At 36.8% G+C, this 23711-nt stretch overlaps 1 pseudogene; it reads left to right on the top strand.

The window, feature by feature from the left end:
- The first annotated feature begins 4386 nt into the window (after positions 1-4386).
- On the top strand, positions 4387-5327 carry LOC110544359 (olfactory receptor 4A5-like; annotated as a pseudogene).
- The last annotated feature ends 18384 nt before the right edge of the window (positions 5328-23711 follow it).

Here is a 23711-nt window from a genome sequence, read left to right as displayed (position 1 = left end):
TCTACATAAGTTTGTGAGCTTCATTTTATTGTGATTATATAGAATATAATAAAATATTTCAGATTTTCTAAATTTTTAAAATATTTGCTTTGTTGCCTAATATATGCTACATTTTAAAGAATGTTTCACGAGCTGTTAGAAAATATTTCTTCTGCAGTATTTAGATTGAATGGAAGTTGATTTTGTTTATATATTAACAAATTAATTATTATGGATATAAATGGAGAAAAAAGAGAGAAGAAAATGCAGTAAAGCTAATTATTAATAGTATAATGATAGAGAGAAATTAGGTGGTGGGAAACAGAAAAAGTAACTGTGGAGGCTCAAAAAGCTCAGCGGAAGAGACTTTCGCCTAAGCAGACTGAAGAAGGAGAGGTAAAAATATGCTAGTAGATAACATAGAATACCTCAGCTTTCAGGTGGTGGTGAAAAGGAGCCTGGAATATAAGCCCAGGCATAATTTTGGAAAAAGGAACAATAAAAGTGAAGGATTAAGGAAAGATTTCTGTAAAGCAAAAAAAAAATAAAAACAAACCAAACCAAACCAGCAAAAAATGAAGAAGAACAGATGAGCACCTAGAAGACTTGCAACTCTGTTTTTTTTTCTTTTTTATTTTTCATCATTGTTATTATTTATTCACTTTGTATCTTGGCTGTATCTCAGCCTGCTCCCATCCTCTATTCTTCTTACTCTCCCTATTCTCCTACCCTAGTCCACTGATAGGGGAGGTCTTCCTCTCCTATCTAATACTAGCTTATCAGGTCTCATCAAGACTCTCGGGATCCTCTTTCTCTGTGGCCAAGTAAGGCCACTTCACCAAGGGGAGGTGATCAAAGGACAGGCATCCAAGTTTATACCAGTGACTACCCCTGCTCCCCTTACTAAAGTACCCCCATGGAGACTGAGCTGCCCACGGACTACATCTGAGCAGGAGGTCTAGGTCCTCTCCATGCATTGTCCTTGGTTGATTCATCAGTCTCAGCAGGCCTCTCTGGCCCCAGATTTTTTTGGCTCTGTTGGTCTCCTTGTGGAGCTCCTGTGTCCTCCAGATCTTTCTATCTCCCCCTTCTTCCATGAGATTCCCTGCACTCTGCCCAAAGTCTGACCATGAGTCTCAGCATCTGCTTTAATACCCTGGTGGGAAGAGTCTTTCAGAGGTCCTCTGTGAAAGGCTCTTGTCCTGCTACCTGTCCCCTCCAGGTCTTTCTATCTCTTTATTCTTCCATAAGATTCCCTGCACTCTGCCCAAAGTTTGGCTATGAGTCTCAGCCCTTCCTTCCATACCTAGTAGAGTCTTTCAGAGGCCTTCATTTTTCCAAGTAACAATGGAACATTTTTCATGTAGGAAAAAGCCACTGATTTGGTTATTTTTATTTTATTTTATGAGACATTACAATTCATATGATAGTATTAAAAATATATGATTACATTTGGCTATATTTCAATTTGAATGTTCACAATTACTAAGCATATCAAGTATTAATATACATGATAGCAAAATTCAATCAAGTTCCAGTATCTATACGTAAGCTTTTGTGTGTTTCTTAAAATCTTCCCTGAAAAATTGTTAGTGTGTCTACATAGAAAAACTAATAGAGGATTACATACTCTATGTAGATACTAATTTTGTTATTGTATAGTCTTTTATAGAATATTTTATAACACACTTTAATTTTGATCATACTAGATTATATATGAAAACTTTCATATGAATATGTATGCATTTTTGAGGATTAAAACCTACCACATTTCTTTCTGTTCTCCCTGTTTTCTTTCCCTTCTCCTTTCAAAGTTCCTCAGTTTCACTAGAAAATTCCACTTTTTATTTTAGATCTTCTGTACTTATATGTTTTTTTATCTATATTACACCTAAAACACAAAATGAAATAAAAATGTGATATTTGTCTTCATTAAGTTAATTTACTTATTTAATATGATTATTTCAGGTTATATCTACATTACTGAAAAATTTAATATTATTCTTCTCTATGACTGTAAATAACTTCATTGTCACACAGGATCTTTTTGGAATTATAAGAATATTTTTAAACATATGTTTTTAATAACTATATTAAACCATTAGTTTTTAGAATAATATTAAGGAATGCTTAAGCTGAAAGTAGTCATATTATTCTTCAGTTTAATGGAATGAAATCTTTGCTAATTAATAATGCAGTTTACACTATCATAAAATAATCTATTTTCACTCTATTATAGAAATAATTTTACACTGGCATTTTGTCCTAGTTTCGTCCTAGTGAAACTCAATATTATTGAAAACATATCAATATTATTAATAAATATTGAAAGGTATTAAAACTCAAAGAAAACAAGAAATGAATGAGGCAAAATGACATAAATTTTTTATGTTATATCTTTGTGTTTACAACAGGCCAGCCCTTTTCAGCCTGCGGCCCGAAGGACTTCTATATATCTGACCCAGAGGAAGCATGCGGAAGAAACATCACAACTACTTCTAAGAAAGCTCAGACTCCGCACATGTCCACCATCACTACGTCCATGTAAGTGGAATTTACTTGCTTAAATCAAGGGAAAATAAATTTATTTACAGGTAAATGTTGGTAGTACTTCTACAGAATGAGACAGATAATCTCGAGATATAATTTTAGCCTATGTCTAAGAACTCACAGGTTAGTTCAAGTCCGGTTTAAAAAAAAAAAAGTATTGTGAAAAACAACTGATACTGGCAATGATGAAATGACAGAATTATAATTCTAGGAAAACAGATAGACTGAGAAAATTGTTATAGGCAGCAATGTGTTACATAACATTGGGGATACTTGATACAGTTTAAATTCTTTCTTGAGATAAATAGGATATATTTAAAGAGTAAAAGTGTTTTGAGATTAGTAGAGCCTATTTCTATTATTATGTATTATTTGTTATTATTATTACTATTTATAATTTATTTACTTTGTATCCAAGTTGTGGCCCCCTTCCTTATCTCCTCCCAATCTCACTCTCCCTCCTTCTTCTCCCCCTATGCCTCTCCCCTATTCCACTGATAGGGAAGGTCCTTCTCCCTTCTATCCTCCCCTAGTCTATCAGAACTGGCTGCATTGTCCTCCTCTGTGGCCTGGCAAGGTGCCTCCCAGGGAGAAGTGGTCAAAGAACTGGCCAGTGAGTCCATGTCAGAGACAATCCTTGCTCTCTTTACTAGGGAACCCACTTGGAGATTGACCTGTCTATGAACTACATCTGAGCAGGGTGTACAGGTCCTCTCCATGCATGGTCCTTGATTGGAGTATCAGTCTCTGCAGGCCACCCTAGGCCCAGGTATTTTTGGCTCTATTGGTCTCCTTGTAGAGCTCTTGTCCCCTCCTGGTCTTTCTATCTCCCCCTTCCTCCATAAGATTCCCTGCACTCTTCCTAAAGTTTGGCTATGAGTCTCAGCATCTGCTTCGATATCCTGCTGGGTAGATTCTTTCAGAGGTCCTCTGTAGTAGGCTCCTGTCCTGTTCTCTGTCTTCTCCTGCTTCCAATGTACCTATTTCTAATAGTGCACTATCACAATACTACACAAGTTACACAGGGATGTTAGGAAATACACAGAATATATTGTAAAATATCTTCTCATAACACCAGCTCAAAATTGGCTCTAAGTAAGTTGTCACAATTAGCTGTAGTGCTACCACTTTTTTGCAGATTAAAACGTAACATTTTATTATTTTTTTGAAAATTTTATACACCATGATTTAACAATATCTTTCTCCAACCCCTTTTCACCTCCCTACCCACTTAACATTGTATTTCATTTTCTCTCAAAATGTTTTGTTAACCCATTGATTATAATTTGTGTTACTCAGATACTTTTGGAGTGGGGCCTGTGCTATTGTGTAGCAGACCTACTAGGGGTCATAGAATCAAAGAACACTGATTCTCTTCTGGAAGATATCAAATGCCAGTAGCTTCTCAACAAGTGGTAGGATTTCTTGGTCACCTTCTCTTCTTCATGCTGGATTTTGTCTGGACTGATCTTGAGCAGGCCTTGTGCATATTGTCACAATTGCTGTGAGTTCCTACATGCAATTCCAGTTTTGTCTGGAAAATACTGTTCCCTTGAAGTTAGCCATCTCTCTGATTCTTACAATCTTTCCATCCACTCTTCTGAAAATATCCCATAGCCTTGCCAGGGAAAGGTATAATATATACATATAAAGATAGAAATTTACACTTAGAGATTTAGTAACCGAAATTATGGAGCTCTTTGCAAGAAGATGCTTGTTCCATGCTTTTGGCAGGTTCATCATTGGGTACAGTAATATTGAAAATGTGCTTCCTGACTGAATGGATTCATGGCCCTCTTCAGGATTAATAGCAGGTTCTGTGCTGAAGTGTTTTTAACAAGACAGACAGATTAATAAATGGGACAGAGTAACAATGTCACAGAATTTGTCCTTCTGGGGCTCACGCAGGATCCTACTGGGCAAAAAGCATTGTTTGTCATGTTTTTGCTCATGTACATTGTGACAATCATGGGCAACCTACTCATTGTGGTTACAGTTATTGCCAGCCCTTCCTTGGGTTCCCCGATGTACTTCTTTCTTGCCTTTCTGTCACTCATGGATGCTGTTTATTCCACTGCCATCTTGCCCAAATTGCTTAAAGACTTAGTTTGTGATAAAAAGACCATCTCTTTCACAGCTTGTCTTCTTCAGCTCTTTGTAGAACACTTATTTGGTGGTGCTGAAGTCTTCCTTCTGGTGGTGATGGCCTATGATTGCTATGTGGCCATCTGTAAACCACTGCACTATTTAACCATCATGAATCAACAGATTTGTGTCTCACTTTTGGTGGTAGCTTGGGCTGGAGCATTTGTACATGCTCTGGTTCAAATTCTCTATATAAACTTCCTTTCTGTGGACCTAATGTCAATGACCACTTTGGCTGTGACATATACCCTTTATTGGCACTTGCATGCACTGACACTTACTTTATTGGTCTCACTGTAGTTGCCAAAAATGGAGTCATGTGTATGGTAGGCTTTGTTCTTCTTCTACTCTCCTATGGAATTATCTTAAGCTCACTTAAGACTCACAGTCAGGAAGGGCGGCGAAAAGCCCTGTCTACTTGCAGCTCTCATATCATGGTGGTTGTCCTCTTCTTTGTTCCCTGCATTTTCATGTATGTTAGGCCTGTTTCTAACTTCCCTATTGATAAATCTATTTCTGTTTTTTATACAGCTATCACTCCCATGTTGAATCCTTTAATATATACATTGAGAAATTCAGAGATTAAAAATTCTATGGAAAATATCTGGTGTAAAATGTTAAATATAGATAGAGTAAGTTGTTTTTCTTGCTGATTGTATTACTAATCAGAAAGAAACAATAATAAATATAAATTTTTAGTGTGTGTTCCAAGTTCTAAATTGGTAAAACACTTGAAATTGTGAGATGCTTTATACTGTTGTAAAGATAATGGTAAAATACTGATATTAACTGTTTTTCTTTTTCTCCTTGTGGCGCTGAAGTTGAGCATATTGTCATATGTGCAAAGTTGGCATCACACTTTACCATTTTCTATGAACAACATATTCATGTTTTTTTTTCATTTTTCCAATATATTATTTTCCAATATAATCAGATTTGTGGAGTTTTTTATTAGTCCAATTACTAGTTATTTATGTTCATGTGTACCACAGTATTTTCTAGTTGTGTTTTATTATGCTATTATCATTAATTTTGATAAATATTAATAAATTTTCAAACGTATTTATTTTAAACAAATTTTCATTAAATATCTTTACAAATTTGTCAAGAAAATCATATGGTTTTGACATAATCATGTGTTATTTTTTAATTAAATTTTATTTTTTATTATTAGTTACATTTTATTAACTCTGTATCCCAGCTGTATCCTGCTCCCTTATTCCCTCTCAATCCCACCCTTTCTCCTTCATCTCCTCCCTGCCCCTTTCCAAGTCCACTGATTGGGGAGGACCTCCTCCCCTTTTATCTAACCCTGTTTTATCAGGTATCTTCAGGACTGGCTGCAAAGTCATCCTCTGTGGCCTAGCAGGACTGCTCCTCCCTTGGAGGGTGGGGAGGTCAAAGAGCCTGCCACTGAGTTTCTGTCAGAAATAGTCCCTGTTCCCCTTACTATGGGTAAACAATTGGTTACTGAGCTACCAAGGGCTTCATCCGAGCAGAGATTCTAGGTTTTATCCATACATGGTCCTTGGTGGAGTGTCAGTCTCAGAAAAGACCCCTGTGCCCAGATATATTTGGTCCTCGTGGGGCTCTTAGCCTTTCCACATCATACTAAATCCCTTTCTGCTGAAGGTTTGGTTATGAGTCTTAGTATCTGTTTTGAAACACTGCTAGGTAGAGTCTTTCAGATGTCTTCTGTGGTAGAATCCTGTCATATGTACAATGCACATCCCATTTGTTATTAATTAATCTTCTAACTTATTTTTATAAACAAATTTTTATTAAATATCTTTACAAATTTATCAAGAAAATCATATGGTTTTGACATAACCATGTGTTATTTTTTTATTATTATCATTTATTACAATTTATAAAATTTTGTATCCTGGCTATGGCACCCTCCCTAATCTCCTTCCAATCCCACCCTCCTTCCCTCGTCTCCTCCCATGCTCCTCCCCTAGTCCATGGATGATTGAGGTTTTCCTCTCCTTCTATTTGACCCTACCCTATCAGGTCTCATCAGGACTGGTTCCTTCGTCTTCCTCTGTAGCTTAAGGCTGCATCTCCCAGGTAGAGGTGATCAGAGAGCTTGTCACTGAGTTCATGACAGAGAAAGACCCTGTACCCCTTACTAGAGAACCCACTAAGATACTGAGTCTATGGGCTACCTTTGAGCCAGGGGTTTTAGGTCCTCTCCATGCATTGTCCTTTATTTGGGGTATCAGTCTCTGCAGGGCTCCCAGGGCATAGTTTTTATTTTTCTTTTTTCTTTTGGCTTTGTTGGTCTCCTTTTGGAGTTCCTATCCCCTCCAGGTCTTTCTATATCCCTCTTATTTCATAAAAGTCCATGCCCTCTGCCCAAAGTTTGGCTATGAGGCTTAGCCTCTGCTTTGATACCTTGACCAGTGGAGTCTTTCAGAGGCTCTCTATGGTTGGTGCCTGCCCTGTTCTCTGACTTCTTCTGCTTCCAAAGTCTGCTGCATTTTTCCTTCTGAAAGAGGATTGAGCATCTTCCCTAGGGTCTTCTTTGTTGTTTACCTTCCTTAGGACTATAGATTTTGCTATTTTTATCCTACATTATATGGTTAATATTAATTTATTAGTGAGTATATACCATGTATCTTCCTGCTTCTGGGTTACCTCATTCAAGATGGTCTTTTCTAGTTCCCACCACTTGCCTGCAAATTTCATGATTTCTTTGTCAAAAACTCAAGTGACAACACATGCTGGAGAGGATGTGGAGAAAGGGGAACCCTCCTCCATTGCTGATGGGAAAGTAAACTAAACTTTTAAACTAAACAACCACTTTGGAAATCAAGCTGGCACTTTCACAGAAAATAGGAATAATGCTTCCTCAAGATCCAGCTATACCACCCCTAGGTATATATCCAAAGTATGCTCAACTATACAACAAGGACATTTGCTCAGCCATGTTTGTAGCAGCTCTATTCATAATAGCCAGAATCTGGAAACAAGCTAGATGTCCCTCAATGGAGGAATGGATACAGAAATTGTGATACATTTTTACTCAGCTATTAAAAGCCATGTGTTATTTTGAAGTTTATAAGTTTTATTGAATAGTAAAGTTTATTTAATTCTTTGGTTGCCAAAATAATGTTTAATAATAAACACTAAAACTTAAAAAATGTAGCTATTCTCCTAGTTTGATGATATCACATCTTTATTGTATTTTATGTCTAAGTACTTATATATTGCTATCTACGCTATTTCAATTAGGTTAAATGATGATGTTTAATTAAATCATTTATTATTATTTGCCATCAAATTAGTTTTTGAAATGGAATAATAAAAGTTTTTCATTCTAATTTTTATTTACACAATATTTTCTAATATTGAAATAGTTTCAGAAGGTGACAATAAGGTATCAGTTTTATTAACATGCATAATGGTTTTTTGACTGTAATTACATTGAATGTATATGCCACATTGAAATTTAGATATTAAGAACATTAAGTCACTATTTTGATACAATATAAAAAATCCTTTGGGTTTATCTTTTGATTCTTCAGTAATTCTTTTTCTTCTTTTCTTTTCATCATATCAAGTTTTCTATTTTCTATATTTAATATCTTTTAATCAAAAGGGTATTAATTAAATTAAAGTCATTCACATTATATTTTCCAAATGCTTGTGTCTAGTCTTTGAGGAAAGTAAAACATGACTTTAGATATGTTACTGATGTCACTTATTCAACCTGTTAGATTTTCATTAACTTTTGAATCATTGTAAATAATATTATCTGAAATAAATCTTTTAAACAAATAATTTCTTCATAATATTTAGACATAAATTATGTTATCACATTAGTGTACTAATTAAAGTTAGAAACCAAGACTAAAAGAATTTCCTTAACAATATTCATAGTATTTCTCTATAAGAAAGTATTTATTAAAAATCATGACAACCTGTATGCCAGTGATGTGACAACAGTATACACATTTTCTAAAGAGCAATTAAAAACTATATACAACTTTTCCCATTAACAAGTCATTGAGTGTGTTTTCTACAGCCATAAACCCTGTGTTGAAAGCTTTAATCTACACTATGAAGATATCAGTGAATAGAAAGGTTATAAAAACACACTATTAAAAAAACCTCAGAGCACAAAAGTGAGCCAGTCTCTATAAGAAGAGACTTAAGATAGCCAGTCTTGATAAGACCTGATAGGCTAGGGTCAGACTATTGGACACATGTCTTTTCAATTAAGAGTCCCATAAATCTATTTGCCTTCCTAAAAGCAGTTATAATTATAATCAAAGCACGATCTATATTTTAGTCATATCAACCACAGTTTCCTGCTAATAATGTTTTATGATATATCATACATTAGTGCACCTAGAAAGGTTTAATAAATTGATGATGTTGAGAGAAATTGCATGTGAAATAAGCTATAGTAAGGAAAATTTATATTTTTAAATCTCTTTTTAAGTTAAGGAGTAAATTATATTTACCCATAGCTGGAATGATTCTGTATTTTAACAATTCTCAAGACTCCATCATAAAACACTTAGATCTGAACAAGAATTTTATTAATGTAGCAGGATACAAAATAAAGAGAAATTACAAATCAATAAATACAACACATCAGTCAATTGAAAAAAGGAGGAAATAACTATGCTCTCAACAGATATAGCCAAAGTATTTAACAAATTTGACAATCCATTCATGCTAACTAAAATCTTTAAAAAATTGGGTGAAAATTCAAATGACCTCAACATAACTAAGAAAACATGAAAATAGATCCATATTTATCACCCTGCACAAAACTAAAGTCAAAGTGGATCAAGGACCTCAACATAAAACCAGATACCCTAAATCAACTGGAAAAAAAAGTGGGGAACAGCCTAGAACTCATTGGCACAGGAGACAACTTCCTGAACAGAACACCAACAGCACAGGCTCTAAGAGCAACAATCAATAAATGGGACCTCATGAAACTGAAAATCTTCTGTAAAGCAAAGGACACCGTCATCAAAACAAAATGACTGCCTACAGATTGGGAAAGAATCTTCACTAACCCTTTATCTGACAGAGGACTAATATCCAGTATATACAAAGAACTAAAGAAGCTGAAAAGCAGCAAACCAAGTAATCCAATTAAAAAGTGGGGAACAGAGCTAAACAGAGAATTCTCGACAGAGGAATATCGAATGGCAGAAAAACAATTAAAGAAATGCTCATTCTCATTAGCCATCAGGGAAATGCAAATGAAAACGACCCTGAGATATCACCTTACACCCATCAGAATGGCCAAGATGAAAAACTCAAGCGACAACACATGCTGGAGAGGTTGTGGAGAAAGGGGAACCCTCCTCCACTGCTGGTGGGAATGTAAACTGGTACAACCACTCTGGAAAGCTGTCTGGCGCTTTCTAAGACAATTAGGAATAGTGCTTCCTCAAGACTCAGCTATACCACTGCTAGGTATATACCCAAAGTTCATTCAAGTACACAAAAGGGAGACTTGCTCAACCATGTTTATAGCAGCTTTATTTGTAATAGCCAGAACCTGGAAACAACCAAGATGTCCATCAATGGAGGAATGGGTACAGAAATTGTGGTATTTTTACACAATGGAATACTACTCAGCAATCAAAAAGGAGGAAATCATGAAATTTGCAGGCAAATGGTGGGATCTAGAAAAGATCATTCTGAGTGAAATATCCCAGAAGGAGAAAGACAAACATGGGATATACTCACTTATATAGACCTATAAGATATGATAAACATAATGAAATCTATACACCTAAAAAAGATAATCAATTGAGCGGACATGGGGTAAGATGATCAATCCTCATTTAGAAAGACAGATGGGATGTGCATTGAACGTATGACAGGAGTCTACTGAGCACATCTGAAAGACTCTAACTAGCAGTGTTTTCAAAGCAAAGACTCATGACCAAACCTTTGGCAGAGTACAGGGAATCATAAGAAAGAAGGGGAGTTAGTCTGATGGGGAAAGGATAGGAGCTCCACAAGGACCAAATATATCTGGGCACAGGGTCTTTTCTGAGACTGACATTCAACCAAGGACCATGTATGGATATAACCTAGAACCTCCACTCAGATGTAGCCTGTGGTAGCTCAGTAACCAATTGGTTTCCCAAAGTGAGGGGAACAAGGACTATTTCTAACAGGAACTCAATGACTGGCTCTTTGGTCTCCCCACCCCTGAAGGGAGGAGCAGTCCTGTTAGGCCACAGAGGAGGGCTTTGCAGCCAGTCCTGAAGATACCTCATAAAACAGGATCAGATGAATGGGGAGGAGGTCCGCCCCCATCAGTGGACTTGGAAAGGGGCACGGTGGAGATGAGGGAGGGAGGGAGGGACTGGGAGGGAATGAGGTATCGGGACACGGCTGGGATACAGAGTTAATAAAATGTAACTGATAAAAAATAAATAAAATAATAATAAAAGAAAAGAAAAGAAAAAAGAAAACATGAGAAATCACAGCTAACCTGCTTAATGAGAAAAACCTGAAAGAGTTAAACTCTAAGACGTAGAGCAACACAAGGTTTCCAACTCTCATCAGTCTCATTCACTGTACCACTGTGAGATCCAACAAAGAACAATAAGGCAACAGGAAGAGATAAAGGACACATAATTTCTCATGAAAGGAGTCAAACTATCCTCGTCAGCATAAGACATGATGTTATGTGCAGTAAACCTTAAGGATTATAACAAAAAACTTTTTAAAATGATAATGAAGAACATAATATTAATATATAAAAATCAGTGCCATTGCTGTGCAACAATGCCGAATTATCTGACAAGGAAACTATTTCATAAGAACTACAAACAACAACAATAGCAACAGAAAACTACTGAATAATAAACGTTATAAAAGTAATACATTATTTCTGCAGTGCAAACAAGAAAACACTGGTAAAGCTTTTGAAGAGAATGGACAAGTGAAAAATTACCTTGTTCACTATTAGAAAGATCTCTTATTAATTATATTGAAGTGCTCATAAATCCTAAGCAACAGATATTGGGTACAGTCCCTAATGAAAGAGCAATTAAATTTTGCACATAATAAAACTAATCAGAAGAGTCATAGAAAACAGAAAAAAAAATACCAAATAGCTAATGCAATTTTGAGCAAATAGAACAAAGCAAGAGGCATTACAATTTCTAACTTTAAAAAGATAGTATAAAGCTATAGAAACCAAAATAGATTAGCACTGGCATCAAAATATGTGTACAGGCTAGTGGACCAGAACAGGAACCCAGAGATCAGTTTCCCCTTAAACAACTCACTAATAACAAAGCAACACACAAATATATTACTGAAAGATAGTACTTTCAATAAGTAGTTCAGGGGAAAACTTATATCTATATATAAAAGAATGAAACCAAGGACCATGCATGGAGATAACCAAGAACCCCTGTACAGATGTAGCTCATGGAAGCTCAGTGTCCAAGTGGGTTCCCTAGCAAGGGGAACAGGGACTATCTCTGACATGTGGCTGCCTCTTTGATCACCAACCCCTAATCAGGGAGCAGCCTTACCAGGCCATGGAGGAAGACAATGCAGCCAGTCTTGATGAGACCTGATAAGCTAAGGTCAGACAGAAGGGGAGGAGGAACTCCCCTATCAGAGGACTTGGAGAGGGGCATAGGAGGAGATGAGGGAGGTAGGATGGGATTGGGAACGAATGAGAGAGGGGGCTACAGCTGGGATGCAAAGTGAATAAACTGTATTTAATATAAAAAATAAAATTAAAATATTTTTATTTTTTAAATTTAATTTTATTTATTAATTATATAATATAATATATTATATATATAATACATATATTATTTTGTATCCGAGCTGCAGTCCCCTCCTTTGTCTCTTCTCAGCCCCTTCCACCTTCCCTTTTCTCCTGCTATGCCCTTCCCTAGTCCCAGAAGACAACAACACAAATCCCCTCTTTTTTCAACACCATTAAACCAAAAATATTTTCTTTATTAGTAATTGAGAAATACGTTATGGAATTATCAAGCACATAGGAAGTTTCTGAAAATATAGATCCGTTGATATTTGTAAATGTTATTTTGATTTGCTTGGTTTCTGACTGAATTGCTCTTTCTGGTCTCAAACTAATTCTGGCCATATGTTTTAATCTTCTGGCTCATTTTTTCTTCACCTGTGTCTAGCTTATTCTCCCTGTAATTTGTCTCTGTAAAACTGTCCTGGTAATCAAACCTTGGTAAAAAGTCTTTCTCTCCAAGCATCTTGTTTGTCTCTCACTTAGATATCAATTTCAAACATGGATGTTGCCTTCTAGAAACTAACCTGACCTTTATTGTTTGGGATTAAAAGTGTGTACTAAAGGGCATGTCTGTATTCCAGCCAAGACAAACAGACCTAGAAGAATGTGATCCTTTGTTAGAGCAGCCATGTTGCTGGATTAAAATTTCTCTACAGATATTCTCAATGCATTTCTCCATGTTTGTAATGTTTAATAATATGTTGTAGATGGGAGCCTACATAGCTGTCTTTTGAGGGGCTCCAACCAACAGTGGATCAAAACAGAGACTCACAGCCAAACATTGGGTGAAGTGTACGGAGTCTTGTGGAAATATGAGTAGAAAGATAGAAGGACATGGACGGGACAGAAGCTCCACAAGAAGACCTACAGAACCAAATAACCAGGGCCCAGAGGGTCTTGTGGATACTGAAGCACCAACCAAAGACTATGCATAGACTGGACCAAGGCCCACTATGCATATCTAGTCAAAAGTAGATCACCTAGAAATAGGATAAGGGTCTGTCTCTGACATGGACTCTTTCGCCTGCTTTTTTATCATTTCTTCCAAGCAGGGCTGCCTCACAGGGAAAGAGGATGAGCTCAGTCTTGATGTGACTTGATATGTTGGGGTGGGTTAGTGGTAGGGGGCTTCTTTTATCTGAGGAATAGGGTAGGAAAATAGGGTAAAAGGGAGGATGGAAAAGGAGGGAGGGGTCTACAATTAGGATATAAAGTGAATAAATAGATTAAATAAATAAATAAGTACATAAATAAATACTTGAAAAATATGCTGTGGAGAATTTATTTTCTGCCTTTACCTTTTTAGTGCACTTTAATTGGCATCCTTTTTTTAGGTTTCAGTACTTTTCTTCTATGATTTTGCTGGAGATGTTCTTTATACAACTTCATTATGCTCTTTTCCTTCTATAGCAACAGTTCAGAGATTAGGTCTTTAGAAGGTGTCTCCAAACTCTTATATACTCTGTTCATAGTTTTTATATTTTCCTATTGACCTTCATTGAATAATACATTTTTCTCTTTCATCCCCTACTTTTCAACATGATCTATTCTGTTATTGAGGTTTTCCATTGACATGTTAAGTTGGCTTACTGAGTTTCTAATTTTATTTCTAGCATCGTTTTATTTTACATTTAATTCAACAGTTTGAACTCAGATTTCATCTCTTAGATTGACTGCCTTATTTCATTCAACTATTAGTTTCTTCCTTCTTTGAACCATTTAATCATCTGCTTAGCCTTTGGTGGTAACTCAGGCCACAGACATAGACACAGATCTCAGCTGCAGCAGGATCATGGACCCAGACATGGCTCCTGGTGGTAGCCCAGGCTAGGAACTCACCATGCCTTCCTCATATCTGCCTGTTCCTCACCTCTCTTGAATCTCCAGTTCTACCTTTCTCCACAGTGTACAAACCCCTCACCTTTGCTTTCTCTTCCATCTCTCAACTGTGTACTTCATATTTCCCATCTCTCCATGACACATTGTTCATTGTAGTGACCAGTGGCAGGTGGTTGGGTGTCTTTCTTTTGGCTGCTTCAGGTTGGTATGGCAGGTGTTCTAGTGTCTTTTTTTAGCATGCCGTCCCCCCATTCTTCCTTTTAATGTTCTAAAAACACTGTTTTATTATAGGAGGTTTTTACAATGTTCAAAAATAGTGTAAGTAATAGCAAGGTTGGGACTCCAATTTCAATTTGTATGGTATTTTGGATGACAGCCTTTATCCCAGGTCTTCTGTTTGTCAGTTCTAGTCTTGGTATGTTCAACAGCTCATTTTAAGAGCTTGGAATAAGTTTATTCTGCTAGCATAGCCTGGTCCTGAGTTAGAAGGTTGTATAAATTGAATGGAGAATCTCAGAAGGCAGCTAGCAGAACTCTGGGTCTCCTGGTAACCTAAGGTAAGTGAAGATTTCATGGTGGGTAATCAAAGGGAATAGATAAAAAATGCCTGGGTAAAAAAAATTCAAAAGTTCTGAGAAACCATCTGGATGTATTTTTTTTATTGGAGCAAATACAGATTTTGAGTTCTGTAACATATTCTGATGTCTGTAACTTCATTATCATAGGTTAAGACCAAAAGCTCCCTGAATAGGATGGAAAGATAAAGAGAATGGTTCAAAAAAATGAATCATTCTTCACCTTTCAGTGATAAATGGACCCTCAGAAATATCACATCAGATGTTAGTTCACAATAAATATACACATCTCTATGTCTTTTTATACTTACTAATAAGAAAGTAGCAATTAGAGATATATGTTATATTAAAGGAGGCTGCATTTATCCAATTGCAAGCTAAGTTGAAAATGGACAATTTTAGGCCCTAGTGACCCAGAAGATCTGCTTTGTAAATAAACATGTGATGAGATTTGTTCACTGGATCTGATGAAAAGTGCAGCCACAAGGATAACACTATAAACCTAGAAGTTGTTCTCGCTTGAAAAGTAACAATTTATTTCATATAGAAATAGTTATTTGATTAATAATGGCTTTAAATGAAAGAATTTATGAATGAAATAAAATCATAATGGCTTCATCTCATAGAGATTCAGAATTTAAACAACTCTACTTCTAAATTACAGACCTGTGATTGGCTATCTTTTCAAAAATTATGATGACAGCTATAACAGCTACTGAAATTCAAATTTCTCTTCCTCAGAGCCTCAGTGCTTCTTGCATAGAGTCTCTTTCACTGTCAGAGTAAGACCATCCTCTGAAAGTTGCAGCATGGGAAGGAGAGTGGATTAGGTTTCTTCTTTAGAGTGATTTACACTTACTTGCATTACCTAAGTATATCATAATCCAGTTTTTTTTCTTTCACATTATTAGCTTTTCATGTCTCTTGGCATTTAAGTACTTTCTTTCTTTGCAATATCTGAGCCTTTATTATCTGGAAAAAATCTATCCAGGAGAGATTTATCCATATTTATTTTTTTTTTAAGTATTTGCTCAACCATGTTTGTAGCAGCTTTATTTGTATTAGCTGGATGCTGGAAACAACCCAGATGCTACTCAAGAATGGATACAGAAATTGTGGTACATCTATACAATGGAATATTACTCAGCAATAAAAAAAAAAGGAAACCATGAAATTTTCAGGTAAATGGTAGGATCTGGAAAAGATCATCCTGAGTGAGGTATCCCAGAAGCAGAAAGACACACATGGTATATACTCACTCACATAGACATATATTATAGGATAAACCTACTAAAATCTGTACACCTAAAGAAACTAATCAACAGAAAGTTCTGTGTTTAACTCTGTACCCCATTTTTTAATTGGATTACTTGATTTGTTGCTTTTTAACTTCTTCAGTTTTTTATATATACTGGATATTATCCCTCTGTCAGATATAGGGTTGGTGAAGATTCTTCCCCAATTTGTAGGCAGTCATTTTGTTTTGATGACAGTGTCCTTTGCTTTACAGAAGATTTTCAGTTTCATGAGGTCCCATTTATTGATTGTTGCTCTTAGAGCCTGTGCTGTTGGTGTTCTGTTCAGAAAGTTGTCTCCTGTGCCAATGAGTTCTAGGGTCTTCCCCACTTTTTCTTCTAACTGATTTAGTTTGTCAGGTTTTATGTTGTTGTCTTTGATGCACTTGGACTTTAGTTTTGTGCAGGGTGATAAATATGGATCTATTTTCATCTTTCTGCATATAGACATCCAGTTGGACTAGTGAAAGAATCAGACTAACTTTGTAACCTATGTTTCTTTTAATTGCCTTATAACTTATATTTGCAAGTTTTAGGCCCATGTTAATTAAAGCCTCTTAGTGCTTCGCCAGAGAACCGAGGAATGTAAAAGTTCCTGACATTAGCCATCTGTGAGGGCAGAGATAAGGAAGAGAACAAGCAGAGATCTCTACTAAATGGAGAAAAAAATCACCGGCTAGCACCGGTGAGATGGGCTTTGTTTGGAAACTGGGCCAAATGGCCCAAATCCTTCTCCTGACCTTTGATCCAAAGCCTGTAACCCCCACTCGTCAGAACAGACATGGGATGAGTTAATCACCCCCCACATTTAACTGTGGATGGCAGGAAATTCCAAACTGACTTGAAGATCAGATATTTACGACAGGGCTGACCAGACCTAAGGGTGCCCAGAACCAACCAATTATTTTAAAAGTCAGACACTTCATCCAATCCTAGCTTGCCAAGAAGTAAACCCCAGGAGATTCCCGCCTTGAGTCTTTTAAAAACCTAAGCTCTTTGTCTCCTGGTGCCACTAGCCGACCAGCAGGGGTGACCCCATTGTACAATGGTTAAAAAGAGTCTCTTGCGTTTTTGCATCGATGGATGATTAGTTTCCTGAGTTCTCTTCATACCTTCTTATATTTAGGCTTTTGCTGGGCCTAACACTAGCACCATTTGTTGAAGATACTGTCTTTTTTCCATTGAATGGTTTTGGCTTCTTTATCAAAAATCAAGTTTCCATAGATGTGTGGGTTTATTTCTGGGTCTTCTATTTGGATAGGAGCCTACCACAGAGGGCCTCTGAAAGACTCTACATAGCAGTGTATCAAAGCATATATTAAGACTCATAACCAAACCTTTGGCAGAATGCAGGGAATTATATGAAAGAAAGAGGAGTTAGTAAGACCTGGAGAGGACAGGAGCGCCACAAGGACCAAATATATCAGGGCACAGGGGTCTTTCATGAAACTGTTTCTCCAACTAAGGACCATTATGTATATAACCTAGAACCCTTGCTTAGATATAGCCCATGATAGCTCAGTATCCAAGTGGGTTCTCTAGTAAGGGGAAAAGGGACTATTTCTGACATGAACTCAATGGCTAGGTCTTTGACCCCCTCCCTCTGACTACAAGGAAGAGTTTAGAATACCCTTCCCCAAGGGAGGAACAGCCTTGCTAGGCCACAGAAGAAGACATTGCAGCCAGTCCTGAAGAGACCTGATAAGCTAGGGTCAAATGGAAGGGGAGGAGGTCGTCCCTTATCAGTGGACTTGGAAAGAGGCAGGGAGGAGATGAGGGAGGGAGGGTGGAATTGGGAAGCAATGAGGGAAGGGGCTACATCTGGGATACAAAGTAAATAACCTGTGATTAATATAAAAATAAAAATTATTATTAAAAAAAAGAAGCTAATCAAGAGGGAGGACTCTGGCTAAAATGCTCAATCCCCATCCTGAAAAGCAAAGAGGATTGTTTGTATAATGTTTTTTTGAAATGTATATACCTTACCCTTGTTTATTCAAATGCTGATTTCTGCCTCCCACTCTCTGGTTTCAATCCGGATATTATATTGTGATACTCGTTCTAAGCATCTTGTCTCAACTTGGTGTAAACTTCCAAATAAAGCAACTAGGCACAATGTTGAGCTGGGAGGAGACAAAGGACTGGAAAGAGGGGAGGAGCTAGAGGGCAAGAAATGAGTGGGAGGAGCTAGAGGGCAGGAAATGAGTGGGAGGAGAAGGGGTGAGAGGAGAGTTTAGAGGCAGAGCTGGAGGAGAGGTCATGGAGGACATGGGGCATGAACCTGACCTAATATTTCACAAAAAGTAAGTATAATGTGGGGAATCTAAATGTTAGGAAACTATGAGGGCTTGGAGGTTTAGGATGGAGTAACTATTGCCCAGCATTGTGTTCTAGGTTAACTAAATAAACCCAGTCTCTGTGTGGTGATTTGGGTATACAGCTGTTTAGGACTAACAGCTGCATTACTAAAAGATAATTATTAGTAAATACTAATTACCACTTAAGTCAAATGGTGCCACACCCTTTAAATCATACTTAAATATAATTTGGAGAGGGGAATAAGCTCTCAGTGATACAACCCAAACTTAAAATCTAAAAACTCCCAGGTCAATTACTGTCTCTTTAAGAGAGACTCTTAAACAGGCCCTGGAGCAAAAGGCAGCCTACTGTGGGCAGACCTCAGATTTAACATAACAAAACTGGCTGCCACTACAGTCTAACTTGATGGAAGAAACAATAAAACAGACTTCTTGGAGCTTGGCTGATAATCTATTCTATGGTTTTAAGACTGAAATAAAGGAAGGTCTAGAAATTGTGACTATGCTTACATTCATAGTCCTTTAATCATTGCATTAGCCTTTTATGTCTTCTTCGAGGCAAAGGCTTTAGAAAAGATACTAGAAAATTATAAAAGAAAAAAATGAAGGTTGGAAACAGGACATAAAACAAGAGATACAAAACCTTACAGAACAGAATAAACAACAGGAAGATAGGGCAGAGTTTTAGAAAAGATACTGGAACAGCACAAAGAACAACTAGAACAATATAAAGAAAAAATTAAAAGTTGGAAGAGAGGCATAAAACAAGAGATTCAAGAGATTATTGAACAAAACAAACAACAAGGAGATAGGTATGAAATATGGGTGCAGACCTTAAGAGAAGAGTTTAGAATACTAAGTAAAGAAAATACTCAGGTAGAGGCAAAAGACAAAAATAAAGGAAACCAACCAAGGGTGGTTAGAAAACAAACGTTGGCTTATCCAGTCAGTATACAGCAGATGATGATTATCCACTGAATTATCATGAACCTGAATGGTGCCCTGTAGAAGTGCTAGATCTGAGGAAATTTAAGGAAAGTGTCACTAATTTTGGAATGCATTCATCATTTGTAAAACAAACGCTGACTTCCTCGTCAGTCAAAAGTAGAGTAATCCCCAAGGACTGGGAGGATATGGCAAAGGCAATATTAGAACCTGGGCCATATTTACAATGGCTTTCATGGTGGAGAGAAGAAGCTAGAGAGATAGCACAAAAAAATAGAGCCAGAGGTGTCGGTGTTTCTAAGGATCAGCTGCTTGGTGATGGCCAGTATGCTGACACAGAGATACAAGCTGTATATAATGAAGAAACCTTAGCATTATGTCTCCTAGCAGCCTTAAATGCTTGGGACAAGGTTGAGGAATCAGGGAAAAGGCTTGAGCCATTCGCCCAGGTCATACAAGGTCCAAGTGAAACATTTACTAACTTTTTGCAAAGATAGACTTCAGCTGTGGATAAAAGTATATCAGATCCACTAGCTAGAAAAGCACTAATAGAATCTTTAGCTTTTGAAAATGCTAATACTGAATGCAAAGAGGCAATAAGGCCATTAAGAGCAAGATCTGCTTCAATAGACGAATGGATTAGAAATACAATTGAAATCAGACCTCATTCACCCAATTTGACCTTGATAGGAGAAGCTATCTCAAAATACCTTGGGAAATGTAATTGTGATGGGCGAGATTACTACAAAAGAAATTACCAGGAAAACCAAAATAAGAAGGGAACATATGCTTCCTAGAATTTGTGGAAGATGTGGTAAGGGTCAACATTGGATTAGTGAATGTAGAGCAGTCACAGATAGATGGGGTAATCCTTTATCAAGAAACGCCCAAGGGGCCTCTTGCAGGCCCCAAAACAGGAGGGACACTCCTCCACAAGAAGGCTAAACACCACTGCTCTGGGAATAAACATTAAAATCTTGGACAGCAAGGCCAAAGCAGATTCTATAGATAAATCAAAAAACCAGGAAGAGAACAAAAACAAATATATTCGCAAACCTCTATAAATGATCAAAGACCAAAGTTAAAGATAATTTTAAACACTATTGAAATTGAAGGCATGGTAGATACTGAGGCTGATGTCACAATTATTACTTCTAAATCCTGGCCCCCAAATTGGCCACTTCAAGAGGTGGATATTCAATTCCAAAGAGTTGGAACTTTATCTAAAGTGAAACAAAGTGTTAGATGGCTTAAATGTACAGGACCAGAAGGTCAAATTAGAAAACTAAGGCCATCCGTGGCTACGATAGCCATAAATTTATGGGGAAGAGATCTGTTACATCAATGGAAGACCCACATTAACATCCCCCCAAGTTCCGAGACAAGCCAAAAAACAGGTAATACTCCTGATAAAGAAGCTAAAATTATTTTAAAATGTCATCAAAAACAGTTTCAGACTGTCCAGGCTGTCCATAAATAAAATACAGCAGAGTCCGTCTTTTCAACTTCATGTTGGGAAGCCACTGCTAATAAAATCCCCACAGTCTTACCACTAAGGTGGTTGGCTGACCAACCTATTTGGATTGAACAATGGTCTATGAGTAAAGAAAAATTACTGGCACTAGAACAGCTTGTCCTGGAACAGCTGGAGGCTCAACATACAGAGCAGTCCAACAGCCCTTGGAATTCTCCAGTATTTATCATCAAAAAGAAATCTGACAAATGGAGGATGTTAACAGATCTAAGAGCAATTAACAAAATTATTCAGCCAATGGGATCGTTACAATCCAGAATCCCATTGCCTTCCTTGTTACCTAAAGAATGGCCTATTATAGTGATTGATTTAAAGGATTGCTTTTTTACAATTCCTTTACATGAGCATGATAGGGAAAGGTTTGCTTTCTCAGTACCCACTTTGACTAGAAGCTGTCCAATAAAGAGCTATCACTGGAGGGTCTTACCACAGGGGATGTTAAACAGTCCTACTTTGTGCCAATATTTTGTACAACAACCGTTGGAGATAATTCATAAGCAGTTTCCTCAATCCTGCACATCTCATACATTTATGATTTTAGAACTGTATAATGCTTGTGAGAAGTTATATGTTTGCAGAACAAAAGAACTAGACAACAGAGATGCTGGATCAAATCTAACAGAATCATTCTTCAGCATACTGAGACATTGACACATCTGTTCCAGCATCTTGCATGTTCTGGCATTCTGCTTGTTCCTGCCTCTACTGCTTCAATTGCTGTTTTCTCTTCAAAGCCTGCTCCCAAAAGAACTTTGAAGAAAGCTACTAATCTTAATTGGTCCAGGATTTTAGACTGTTTCAAAGAGGACTTTTATTAAGCCTGAAATTTCTCAACACTCAAAGACTGGACCACAAATGTTATTGCTTGCTTAATTAACCATTTTTATTTGGGCTCCCTACAGTATTTCTACATGTCCCAAAATGTCAGCTAGAAGAAATCCAAGAGAACGGCGTCCAATTTTCCTTAAAGGGGGTTGGGTATATTTTTGGTTGTTTGCTATGGCTACGAAATTTTATTGACATTGGGAGATGTTTATTATTAATGGTCTTATTCAAAGTGAAATAAGGAATATACAGGGATATCTTATAGGAATAGAAAAAATGGTAGATTATTGAATCTACTCAACTTAGGATTTTATTTGTTATTGCCAAATAAGGTTAATTTTAACTCTGGCATAGGATTTTGCATATTGATGCAAAAATAAGCATTTTTAATACATTGGTATAAGCTTTAGTATATTGATAGAAAATCAAGGTTAATTCCAATACTTTTAAACAGCTATTAAAAACAGGTTAAGGTATTAGGTAATGCAATTTATTTGCTAGTTATTGAACTTACAGTCATGTCAGACACTAGTCTAATTTATCACAGGAGTATACATCCTAGGTTTAACAGATAGATACGATTTTGTATACAGACTGATTACATGAAGATAGGTAGTCTTCAAACACTTCAGAGATCTACAGAATATGGCATTTAAAATGTTTTTATTATTTTAAAGATTCTTTGACAATGAGACAAGTCACTTCCTGGCAGCACGCCACCTACATGAAAGAAAAAAATGAGCATCAAAGAACATCCATATGGAGATGGCTTCAAATGTGGGAAACAAGCCATTCAGGTAAAGAAAATACCCTCACTTCATGAAAGACAACTTTTGCCAAAAATGGGCAAACTTAAATGCAGGACAAGTCGACTGCTGAACTCTGCCAAGACAGGGTAAGCAAGTACTAAATAGTTTCTGCTCCACATATATGTCTGTGAAATATTCTGAGCCAGAAGGCTGAAGATGATGCTCCAACATTATAGAGAGTTATGGGTGACTGTTCAGGCAGCAAACTATCTTTGTCAATTTTTTTATTTTTGGAAGCTGCTAACATGCACTTCCTATTTACTCCAATAACTAATTTTATTCCTTCTCAAGTCTCTGATGGGTTGAAGACCAAATAGTTATAGTGAAAGAATTAACCTTGAAGTTGTTTAGAAATGAAGAAATCTTTTCATATAGGTAATACCAATAAGGATAAAAGTTGATTTAGGTATAGAACTTTTAACTTGTCAAGATAGATAGGATAATCAGATACTTTCTCCTAAGTTGCTAAATACACATGGACAGGGCATTGCACATGTAGATTTTACCTAACAATTTTCATAATTATTATTGTATTGAAAAAAAGGAGCCTTTTATTGGACTGAAAGGGGGAAATGTTGGTATAATGTTCTTTTGAAATACCTTACCCTTATTCATTCAAATGCTGATCCCCCCCCCCCCGGTTTCAATCCGGATATTGCATTGTGATACTTATTCTAAGCATCCTGTCTCAACTTGGTGTAAACTTCCAAATAAAGCAACTAGGCACAATGTTGAGCTGGGAGGAGCCAAAGGACAAGAAAGAGGGGAGGAGCTAAAGGGCAGAAAATGAGTGGGAGGAGGAGGGGTGAGAGGAGAGTTTAGAGGCAGAGATGGAAGAGAGGTCATGGAGGACATGGAGCATGAACCAGACCTAAGATTTCACAAAAAGCAAGTATAATGTGGGAAATCTAAATGTTAGGAAACTATGAGGGCTTGGAGGTTTAGGATGGAGTAACTATTGCCCAGAATTGTGTTCTAGGTTAACTAAATAAACCCAGTCTCTGTGTGGTGATTTGGGTATACAGCTTTTTAAGACTGACAGCAGCATTACTAAAAGATAATTATTAGTAAATATTAATTACCACTTACAAGAGAGGATGGACATCAAAAGAAGGAGAAA

Source organism: Meriones unguiculatus, chromosome 18, assembly GCF_030254825.1.
Source record: "Meriones unguiculatus strain TT.TT164.6M chromosome 18, Bangor_MerUng_6.1, whole genome shotgun sequence".
Lineage (NCBI taxonomy): Eukaryota > Metazoa > Chordata > Mammalia > Rodentia > Muridae > Meriones > Meriones unguiculatus.
The sequence above is the reverse complement of the archived record's forward strand: the minus strand, read 5'-3'. Positions and strand labels throughout refer to the sequence as shown.